Genomic DNA, 12,592 nt, shown 5'->3' on the forward strand with positions numbered 1-12,592 from the left:
TAGCAAGTAATTTTATAAAGACTTGCATCCCAGGCTCCTCTTCTGCAGCATATTGGCTTAACTTTTCAAGGCCTCTGGCGTACAAAAGTACTAAATTTTCCTGAACAAGGCTGCCAGGCCAGGACCTAGGCCCAAACTGGCAGCAGCGATGGCAGTTGCAGCGATGGCAACTGCAGTGCAAAAGCAGCGGCCATGGCAGCAGTGGCCAGAGCCATGTGAGAAAGGAAGGTTTCTGCACACACACACTGCTGGGACCCATGGTGGGAGGCTCTTGTCCATCAGTCCCTAGAGCCTGACTGTGGCATCTGCACAAATACTAACTCTGGCCTGAGGATGGGACAGGAACCGCCGGCACACAGGCAGTAAATTTTGTCAGTAAATTATTACAAAATAAAACTGTACACATGAATACTGCAAGAAAGCATGTCAGGGAGTCATTATAATCTTTTTTCTTTTCACATCTTTATTGGAGTGTAAATGCCCCACAACGTTGTGCTGGCCTCCGCTGCACAACAAAGTGAATCAGCCACAAGTACACACATATCCCCACATCCCCCACCCCCCACCCAAACCCTCCAGGTCATCACAAAGCACCAAGCTGATTTCCCTGTGCTACGCAGCAGCTTCCCGCTAGCCGTTCATTTTACATTTGGTAGTGTATGCATGTCAATGCTACTCTCCCACTTCACCCCAGCTTCCCCTTCCTCGTCTGCGCCCTCAAGTCCATCCTCTACATCTGGGTCTCTATTCCTGCCCTGACACTAGGTTCATCTGTATGCTTTTTTAGATTCAATATATATGTGTTAGCATATGGTATTTGTTTTTCTCTTTCTGACTTACTTCACTCTGTATGACTCTAGGCCCATCTACCTCACTACAAATAACTCAATTTCGTTCCTTTTTATGGCTGAGTAATATTCCATTGTATATATATGCCACATCTGCTTTATCCATTCCTCTGTTGATGGACATTTAGGTTGCTTCCATGTCCTGGCTATTGTAAATAGGGCTGCAATGAACATTGGGGTGCATGTGTTTTTGAATTATGGTTTTTCTCAGGGTGTATGTCCAATAGTGGGATAGCTGGGTCGTAGGGTAGTTCTAGTTTTAGTTTTTTAAGGAACCTCCATACTGTTCTCCATAGTGGCTGTATCAGTTTACATTTCCACCAACAGTGCAGGAGGGTTCCCTTTGAATCTCAGGTTTTGAAAACTGCTTCAACATTGCAAAGCACATATCCACAGACATTTTTTTTGATGTGGACCATTTTTTTTCAGTTTTTATTGAATTTGTTACAATATTGCTTCTGTTTCTTTATGTTTGGTTTTTTGTTCTCGAGGCATGTGGGATCTTAGCTTCCCCACCAGGGATGGAAACCGCACCCCCTTCATTGGAAGGTGAAGTCTTAACCACTGGACCACCAGGGAAGTCCCCATATCCACAGACTAAGAAATAGAAAATAAATTGAAAGATCAGGGCATTTGACAGGAAGATACACTACCTACTATGAAGCTTCAGATGAACCAATTATTAATGAAGAGGATAATTAAAATTTTTTTTCTTCCTTGCAGTTGAAGATGCATCAATAGAATGCATAAACCAGCACTTTGAATTTTATACAAATCATGAAGTCACATTTGGTTCTTGTACAACCTCCATAAATTACAGGAAATGTCAGAGCAAATATTAAAATGCCATTGTATAAGTTTACATTTTAAATTAAATTTCAGCTTACACAAAACTGATTTGTATGAAGAATGAAATATTTTTAGAAAAATTATTCTGTGGGACTCATTAGCTCTACATGCACTAAAACTTTTATTTCAAAATAATTTACCAGAAATTCATCCCAAATATTGTCACAACCTATAAAATACTCATAACAGCTCCAATAATTGCATCAGCAGAAAGATCCTTGTCAAAATTTAAAAGTATCAAAAATTATTTGCAATCTTTCATTTTCCAAGAGCAGTTAAGGTCTCTTACAATTGTATCAATTGAAAATAAAATTGCTAAAGGTATATATTTTAATGACTTTTAAAATGAATTTGCATAAAAGAAAGCCACAAAATGATGATTAATCAAGATATGACATTGATAAAGTACTATAATTTATTGTATTATATAAAATTATGGCACCAAAAGTATTTTTTGCACTTTGTAAGTTATATTGTTACTCATATACCACTAGTACCTCTGTTGTATCTCATAAGTAACAAAATGTTTTTAAAGGAAAAAGTTTTATTTGTAATACTTGTAATGGCACTTTTTTCCTGCTTTTTCAATAAGAGCCTGCATTTTCCTTTTGCACTGGGCCCCTCAAATTATCTAGCTTGCCCTATTCACGGAAAAGGGTATTTTTATGTCTCACCTGATTAAGAGAACAGCCATATTTCTAGATATAATCAAGCCCTTTAAAGCTGGTTCTAGCACTGTTTTATGGGAGAAGGGAAAAGCTATAACTCATAAATGTTCAACCAATTCTTGCAAGTCCAGCATTATAGAAGATTCTAGTTGGGTGGGATGGCAGGGGGAGCCTTAAAGATGAACTATTTTCTTACATAGATAGCAAAACTGAGGCACCAAATTGTGATTGTTTCAAGGTCACAAGTAATTTAGAGGCAGACTTGGGACTAAATCTCAAGTCTCTCAAATCTACCCGGTACAATTTCTACTACCAGTTCTTTCTGATTGTATCAATAAAGGTCCAGAAAACCAGAAAGTGCTCTAGGTATTTCAGACATAATAATGTGAGTGATGACCACAAAGGAAAGCCCATTCAAAGGGGCTGGAGCAACCGAAGGAAACACAGCTATTGCTGGAGGAGAGATACCCCTGCCTTCTTCCTCCCTTCCTGCCTTTCATCTTTCGCTCCAGATTCCCATTAGCAAAACTGACCTTAAACCAGCTGACAGAAGAGCCTGGAAAACTCAGTCTGTAGGAGTCAGCCCTCTGTGATATTGAGCAGAATAGGGAAAGGGTGAGCAGTGCATTGAAAGCAAACAAGCAAATGACTGGCGCACTGAATAAGCCAGGGCTAATAACTTCTTCAAGTCTGAGTGCTACCTAAAAATCTAAAAATTGCTGGCAACCAGATATTACTGGCAGGCCTCAATTATTGAGATAACATGTAAAGCCCTTAGCATGGTATATAGTTAAGTGGAGCTTATATCATCCTCATCATCGTCATTACTATCGCTATTACTACTATTAAATGGGAAGAGGTTTAAAGAATTATAAAGGAATCAGGAGAGTTTGCAAAGGATGTTGAGACCACCACTCAGTATGTGAAATAACAAGACAAAGCTGAATGGTCAGGCACAGTCTCTCCAAGCAGAGCAAACTGTTGATCTTACAAAGGGTCTTTGTTTGGCGGGAGCATTGAAGTACTAGGAATTGTCAGATTTTCAGAGGTGTAAGTGGGTTGACATCAACTGTAGTCCGTGGTTACTCAGGTGAGACTGTTGTAGATTAGTTGGCACTCAGAGGTATGTTTATTAGAGTGAGTCTGTCCCTGATAGGCTGATTTCATGAGGGGCTTATTCTTAACCAAATGAATGGGTTTAAAACTGGTTTTTATGGCTATTTGTTACCTTTGCTATAGCAAAAATCAGTCTTTTTCTAAGTTTATAGGAACTTCTTTATTCTCAGTCCTTCCTTTTGGTTGTCATTCAGTTAAGGCTTCAGGAGAGACCTTCAAGGATTGTGTAGGTCTTTACTACTGTTGTTGATTTTCCTTGAAGGTGAGGTTTCATCAGTGGAAATTTTATTTTCAGTTTACATGTCTATCAATGTGATTTTATTCTGTTTGTTTTGTCTTTAAATCACTTCTTGAATCATCTGTAAGGACAGTGGCTGCACTAAAGTGTTTAAGACTCTGGAAAATACACATTTAACAACAGTGAGCCCAGCAATCCCACTACTGGGCATATACCCTGAGAAAACCATAATTCAAAAAGACACATGCACCCCAATGTTCATTGCAGCACTATTTACAATAGTCAAGTCATGGAAGCAACCTAAATGCCCATCGACAGACGAATGGATAAAGGAGATGTGGTACATATATACAATGGAATATTACTCAGCCATAAAAAGGAACAAAATTGGGTCATTTGTAGAGACGTGGATGGACCTAGAGACTGTCATACAGAGTGAAGTAAGTCAGAAAGAGAAAAATATCATATATTAATGCATATATGTGGAATCTAGAAAAATGGTACAGATGAACCAGTTCGCAAGGCAGAAATAGAGACACAGGTGTAGAGAACAAACGTATGGACACCAAGGGGGGAAAACAAGGGGGACAGGGGTGGGATGAATTGGGAGATTGGGATTGACATATATACACTAATATGTATAAAATAGATAACTAATAAGAAGCTGCTGTATAAAAAAAATAAATAAAATTCAAAAAAATAAGCAGTGAGACAAGTATAACTGGAAGAGACTGGAAGATATTTCAAAACCATGATGCCAAATTTCCCAGACCTGATCATGAAAGAAGTCTCAAAGATTCTCGAGTCTATTTTAGATAGCTAGGTTACCTTTCCTTTAGTTTAGATATGGATTATTCCAATTCACTTGTAGTATTTAGGTATAACATATAGTGTTAGCAGTGGTTCAGAATCTTCCCTAGTTGGCCAAAAGAAAATCCAAGGCCATTCTATTATCTATAACTACTTGGTTTAAAGATTTTAAACTGGTTTGTTGTGCCCCTGAGTTTGGGCTGTACTACTTACTATGTCAGCCAAAGTAATGGAATATATTTTTGATAAATGCCTTTAGTAGTTTAACTCCTCTGGATAGGATCATTATTCTCAGGATTCTCACACCATTAAAAGTTTTATACTTTTGTACTCTTTGAAAGGAGATCTAGTCCATTTAGGATGTTGGGGAATTATATTAGTTATCTATCATTCTGTAACAAATTATCTCAAACTTGGCAGCTTAAAAACAAGAATATTTAGTATCTCACACTGTTTCTGAGGGTCAAGAATCTGGGAGCAGCGTATCCGGGCGATTCTGGTTCAGGATTACTCTTGAGGTTGCAGTCAAGATGTCAGCCAAAGCTACAGTTTGCTGAAGGTTTGAATAGAGGTGTAGGATCTGCTCCCAAGAAGACTCACTCACATGGCTGTTGACTGGAGGCCTTGGTTTCTCACTGTCCATTGGTAGGGTGTCTCAGTTCTATGCCACATGGGCCTCTCTCTCTGTAGGGTTGCTCACAACATGGTAGCTAACTTTCCCTACAGTGAATGCTATTAGAGAGAACAAGGCAGAAATTACAACATCTTTTATAACCTAACTTTGGAAGTGACATACCCTCACTATTGCCATATTCTATTCGTCACACAGAACAACCCTGATACAATGCAGGAGGGGTACAATGTACAAGGGATGTACAAGGAAATGAATACCAAGAAGTGAGAATTATTAGGTAGCCATCTTGGACACTGGCTACCAAAAGAATCATATCTTTGGAATTGCCTAACTAATAATTCAACAGAATAACTACCTTTGTCCTGGATTGGCATTGAAGAACCTGATTTTTTTAAAAAAAGAAGAGCAAAAAGCCATTCATGAGATAATTTGACTTTGATGGAGCTACAAATATATTATCTCTAAGTATGGTATGACAAAAAGTTATTGTTTTCATTTTGCAATTTCCTTGGTGCAAGGACATTTTCCTTCATTTATGTATTGTATGCAGAGTATCATTACTGGTAAAGTTAGAGCAATATACCCTTACATCATTCATTAAAATGGCTGAATTAAAAATAGCTTGGAAGAGCTGAATTATAAAGTTATGATGATAATTATTTAGGCCAAAGGTCAGCAAACTTCCTCTGTAAAAAGCTAAATGTTAAATATTTTCGGCTTTGTGAGCCATACATTCTTTGTCACAGCCAATCAACTCTGCTGTTGTAGTGCAAAAGCAGCCATAGACAATATGTTAAGAAAAATGAGTGTGGCTGTTTTCCAATAACTTTATTTTGCAAAATTCCACTTTATTTACAAAAATAGGGGGCAGGCCAGATTGGGTCTGCAAGCCATTCTTTACGAACCGTGGTGTAGACTTATGTGAGTCATTATTACTAGGAAGGGGAATAGGAGAGGCTAAATCAGAAGTGGAATACCTTAAACCAGTAAAGGAGAAAGTGTTACAATATGGAAAATTTATCCCAACTGTGATGGATTGGTTCATGGAGAATTTTGGCAAATGTCAATTTGAGGTTTCCTCTGGTGCTATAAGATCTGTTTTTGCTAGATCTTCCTCTCACAGATCTCACAGCAGATCATTCCTAGTGTTTAAGAATTTGGGGGTCCAGATTTTATACATTCATTATGGAATTCTTGAACTTCCCCATGAACTTATTATTATTCTGTTGTTGTTGTTGTTTCTATGAAGTCCTTGTATGAGGACTCAGTCAGTTTATCTAGTATACGATTCTGTTAAAATACTTTAATAGTACTTCTAAAGTATTTCTATACTATCTACTGAATGGTGTACTAGCTCCTATAATACTTCTTTTACTGTGAGTCTCGACTTTTATTACAGCAATTATTTTAGCTATCATGAAGGTGTCTAGTTAGTAATGTATTTGTTATTTTTAAAGAGTACCTAAGATTTTAAAACTTCTTTTTTTGTATAGCAGTTTCTAAAAGTGAATTATTTTGAAAGAATACTAGCTATTAATTTATGTATTTGTTATTTTATTTTAGTAATTTGAAATGCCCTAGAGAAGGCCACAGTTCGGTCATTTGAACAATTTGATCAATTTGGCAAGGAATTAGATTTTTTTAAAAATAAATTTATTTATTTATTTATTTATTATTTTTGGCTGCGTTGGGTCTTCGTTGCTGTACCTGGGCTTCCTCTAGTTGTGGCGAGCAGGAGCTACTCTTCATTGCAGTGCGCGGGCTTCTCATTGCGGTGGCTTCTCTTGTTGCAGAGCATGGGCTCTAGGCAGGTGGGCTTCAGTAGTTGTGGCATGAGGGCTCTGCAGTTGTGGCTCGCAGGCTCTAGAGCACAGGCTCAGCAGTTGTGGTGCACGGGCTCAGTTGCTCCGCGGCACGTGGAATCTTCCCAGACCAGGGCTCGAACCCGTGTCCCCTGCATTGGCAGGCGGATTCCCAACCACTGCACCACCAGTGAAGTCCCAGGAATTAGATTTTATATGAGAAAATGGTCTTATTGTAAAACAAGACTTTTTTTGTATGGTAAAAAATACATAACATATAATTTGCCATCTTAATCATATTTTTTAAAGCAGCTTTATTGAGATACACGCCATATAATTAAACAATTTAAATTGTACAATTCAATGGTTTTTGGTATCTTCACAGAGTTGTGAATCCATTGTCGCAATTTTTTTTTTTTTTTTTTTTTTGGCTGCACCATGTGGCATGCAGCCTCTTCCTAACCAGGGATCAAACCCGTGCCCCCTGTATTGGGAGCTCAGAGTCTTAACCATTGGACTGCCAGGGAAGTCACTACCATCTTAATCATTTTTAACAGTTAAGTAATGTTATGTATATTCACAGATCTCCAGAAATTTTTCATCTTGCATTTGCATTAAAACAACAAATTCCCTTTTCCCTTTTCTCCCCAGCCTCTAGTAACCACCATTCTACTTTCTGTTTGTATGAATTTGACTACTTTAGATCTCATATACATGTAATCATACAGTATTTGCCATTTTGCGGCTGGCTTATTTCATTTAGCATAATGTCCTCAAAGTTCATCTGTGTTGTAGCATGTGATAGGATTTTCTTCCTTTTTAAGGCTGAATAATATTCCATTGTATGTATATAGCTCATTTTGTTTATCCATTTATCTGTTGATGGGCACTGGGTTGTTTCCACCTTTTGGCTATTGTGAATAATGATGTTATGAAATGGGTGTGCAAATAACACTTTGAGATCCTGCTTGCAATTCTCTTGGGATTGCTGTGTCATATGATGGTTCTATTTTTAACTTTTGAGGAATCTCCATACTGTTTTCCTTAGCAGCTGTACCATTCTACAATCCTGCCGATGATCCATTGGGTTTCAATTTCTCCACATTTTCACCAACACTTGATATTTTCTGCTTTTTAAAATTTACATTTGCCATCATAATGGATGTGAGGTGATATCTCATTGTGGTTTTGATTTGCATTTCTCTGTAATGATCCTAATTAGTGATACCAAGCATCTTTTCATATGCTTGTTGGGCATTTGTATATCATCTTTGGAGAAATGTTTATTCAAGTCCTTTGTCCATTTTTTAATCAGGTTATTTGATTTTTTTGTTGTTTAGTTGTAGGGGTTCTTTATATATTCTGGATATTAATTCCTTATCAGATATATGTTCTGCAAACACTTTCCCCCTTTTCACTATGCTGATTGTGTTCTTTGGTACACACAAGTTTTTAAGCTTGATATAGTCCCATTTGTCTATTTTTCCTTTTATTGCCTGTGTTTTTGTTGTGTCATATCCAAGAAACCACTGCCAAGTCCAATGTCATGAAGCTTTTCCCCTATGCTTTATTCTAGAAGTTTTAGTTTTTGGTCTTACATTAGTTCATTAATCCATTTTGTGTTAATTTTTGTAGATGATGTAATGTTAGGGCCTAACTTCACTCTTTTGCACATGGATATCCAGTTGTCCCAGCACTGTTGAAGAGACTGTCCTTTCCCTGTTGAGTGGTCTTGACACCCTTGTTGAAGATCATTTGACCATATATGTGAGTTTATTTCTGGAATCTCTATTTTAGTCCATTGGTCTGTTTGCTGATCTACTTTTTTAGATACAAAACCCCTCAACAAATAATACTGTTGGCATTTAGTACTGGAGCAACAAAGAATATTACATTAGCAGTTGGTACTGAAGTGTCCAAAAATTCTGTTTTGGCCATCAAATTTCAGAAACACAATCAGACAATTCTCTATTGGGTAAGGGTTGTAGAGTTGCTGGAATAAGAGTATTTCACCAATGGATAATAATATGAGATGAAGAAAATATTGGTACTTATAACTCATTAATTGACCAGTATAAATATGATGAATGTTTTTCATTAGCAACAAGAAGTTGCTGTACGATAATATCAGGTTTAAAGGTAATCGCAGTACAGGATCTGAAGATGTTTTAACATATTTAGTTGAGGTCTGCAACTGTTCTGAGGCAACTAAGCTAAGCATTGGCTACTTTAAGGGACTGGCTGTATAATAGGCAATAGGTCTTAAGTGTGTGCCCTGTTGGTGAGTTAAGACCTATAGACCATGGTCTAGCTTTCTCATGTTTGTACAAAAAAAGAAAAGTTTATATAATCTAGGAAGACTTTTAAGGCCTCTGTTTTAATTAATCAGCCTGTGCCCATGGAATCTTTTGCCTGTTGGGATCCTGAGACCATAGTTATTTCTTTTTTTTTTTTTTTTTTTGTGGTACGCGGGCCTCTCACTGTTACGGCCTCTCCCGTTGTGGAGTACAGGCTCCGGACGCGCAGGCTCAACAGCCATGGCTCACGGGCCCAGCCACTCCGCAGCATGTGGGATATTCCCGGACCGGGGCACAAACCCGTGTCCCCTGCATCGGCAGGCGGACTCTCAACCACTGCGCCACCAGGGAAGCCCCATAGCTCTTTCTTCAGTGATTTCTTAAATCATACATAGTGTAGGTATATTATTACCATATCAGCTAAAATTTTATTGTGTGTGAGAAATTTTCTGGGATTTTAAAAAGTAATCCTTTTGCAGTACATTTTATCTGATAGTTCCATTTGCAAAGTACATACCTACCTATTAAATTTGTAGGAATTGTGCCATAGAGAAGAAGGCAATGCCCTTCTGACAATGATTCCAAAGTACCAATTAGGACCAATTGGGACTTAGGAAAGGACTTAGGATTCTTAGAAATTTTCATTCTTTTAGTGCTTCCAGTAAACCAAGGCAGATAAACCTTGTTTTTACTCATGCCTTCCACAATTTACTATATACCCTCAAATTTGTCTTTAATTATCTTCTTTCACCATCTGGTACAGTCAGTCATTTTTACTTTAAGTTAAAATTTCTCTTTTTTTTCTTATTTTAAGTCTTTCTTAGATTTCAAACAATTTTAAAATTTTATTCTCCGGGATCTGATGCTCCATAGTAAGGAGATTAATGGTAGATACAGTGGCTCCATAGCAACAAAAAAAGCTATATTAGTCCTTTTGAGAGTTTAGAAAAAGGAAAGGGGGCTTCCCTGGTGGCACAGTGGTTGAGAGTCCGCCTGCCGATGCAGGGGACACGGGTTCGTGCCCCGGTCCGGGAAGATCCCACATGCCACGGAGCAGTTGGGCCCGTGAGCCATGGCCGCTGAGCCTGCGCGTCCGGAGCCTGTGCTCCACAACGGGAGAGGCCACAGCAGTGAGAGGCCCGCGTACCGCAAAAAAAAAAAAAAAAGGAAAGGGAAGAACTGGGGCTTAATGTTACCCTCGGAGCAGCATCAATGGACAAATTTTGGATAATTGTCCTTCTATTTCTTAGCCATTATGGAACACTGATTCTTTCAATTACCATTGTATTTTCAATATCTACAGGTATTCCTATCCACAGGCTCCCAATTTTTAGGGAACAGAGGCTTTTTTAGTTATTTTATAGCTAGTGAGCCAAACAGCATTGAGTTTCAGCTTATTTACTTTCTAAGGCTCTGGCAATATCTAGCCACACACTGAATATTTTCTAGACTGGCAATTTTACATTTCACTTTCTTTTTTATTATTAAATTCTTATTTCAAATTTGATTTCATTTATGACAAGATAAGACATATCTCTCTACTTTAGTTGTGGGTTTACTCCAGCTTCTAGACTACTTCCTGAAGTATATTTTTCATTTTTCTTTTGTTTACAATTTGAACCTTTTTATAATTTTTTCCTCTGCTCTGTAGGGTTTTTTTTAATTTTTAAATTTAATTTTATTTATTTTTTTATACAGCAGGTTCTTATTAGTCATCCATTTTATGCACATCAGTGTATACATGTCAATCCCAATCTCCCAATTCATCACACCACCACCTCTACCCCCCGTGGCTTTCCCCCCTTGGTGCCCATATGTTTGTTCTCTACATCTGCGTCTCAATTTCTGCCCTGAAAACTGGTTCATCTGTACCATTTTCTGGGTTCCACATATACGTGTTAATATATGATATTTGTTTTTCTCTTTCTGACTTACTTCACTCTGTGTGACAATCTCTAGATCCATCCACGTCTCTACAAATAACCCAATTTTGTTCCTTTTTATGGGTGAGTAGTATTCCATCATATATACATACCATATCTTCTTTATCCATTTGTCTGTTGATGGGCATTTAGGTTGCTTCCATAACCTGGCTATTGTAAACAGTGCTGCAATGAACATTGGGGTGCATGTCTCTTTTTGATTTATAGTTTTCTCTGGGTATATGCCCATAGTGGGATTGCTGGGTCATATGGTAATTCTATTTTTCATTTTTTAAGGAACCTCCATACTGTTCTCCATAGTGGCTGTATCAATTTACATTCCCACCAACAGTGCAAGAGGGTTCCCTTTTCTCCACACCCTCTCCAGCATTGGTTGTTTGTAGATTTTCTGATGATGCCCATTCTAACTGATGTGAGGTGATACCTCATTGTAGTTTTGATTTGCATTTCTCTAATAATTAGTGATGTTGAGCAGCTTATCATGTGCTTCTCGGCAATCTGTATGTCTTATTTGGAGAAATGTCTATTTAGGTCTTCTGCCCATTTTTGGATTGGGTTGTTTCTTTAATATTGAGCTGCATGAGCTGTTTATATATTTTGGAGATTAATCCTTTGTCTGTTGATTCATTTGCAGATATTTTCTTCCATTCTGATGGTTGTCTTTTCATCTTCTTTATGGTCTCCTTTGCTGTGCCAAAGCTTTGAAGTTTCACTAGGTCCCATTTGTTTATTTTCGTTTTTATTTCCATTACTCTAGGAGGTGGATCAAAAAAGATCTTGCTGTGATTTATGTCAAAGAGTGTTCTTCCTATGTTTTCCTCTAAGAGTTTTATAGTGTCCAGTCTTACATTTAGGCCTCAAACCCATTTAGAGTTTATTTTTGTGTATGGTGTTAGGGACTGTTCTAATTTCATTCTTTTACATGTAGCTGTCCAGTTTTTCCAGCACCACTTACTGAAGAGACTGTCTTTTCTCCACTGTATATCCTTGCCTCCTTTGTGAGGGATTAGTTGACCATAGGTGTGTGGGTTTATCTCTGGGCTTTCTATCCTGTTCCATTGATCTATATTTCTGTTTTTCTACCACTACCATATTGTCTTGATTACTGTAGCTTTGTAATATAGTCTGAAGTCAGGCAGTCTGATTCCTCTAACTCCGTGTTTTTCCCTCAAGATCACTCTAGCTTTTTGGGGTCTTTTCTGTCTTCATACAAATTTTAAGATGATTTGTTGTAGTTCTGCAAAAAATGCCATTGGTAATTTGATAGGAATTGCATTGAATCTGTAGATTGCTTTCGGTAGTATAGTCATTTTCACAATATTGATTCTTCCAATCCAAGAACATGGTATATCTCTCCACCTGTTGGTATCATCTTTAATTTCTTTCA

The 12,592-nt window shown here is 37.7% G+C and overlaps 1 protein-coding gene across 2 annotated transcripts in view; it reads right to left on the reverse strand.

The window, feature by feature from the left end:
• The window catches only part of ZNF366 (zinc finger protein 366), a 328,855-nt gene that overhangs the window by 287,018 nt on the left and 29,245 nt on the right, over positions 1-12,592 (reverse strand). The window lies entirely within an intron of this gene.

This window comes from Globicephala melas, chromosome 3, assembly GCF_963455315.2.
Source record: "Globicephala melas chromosome 3, mGloMel1.2, whole genome shotgun sequence".
NCBI lineage: Eukaryota > Metazoa > Chordata > Mammalia > Artiodactyla > Delphinidae > Globicephala > Globicephala melas.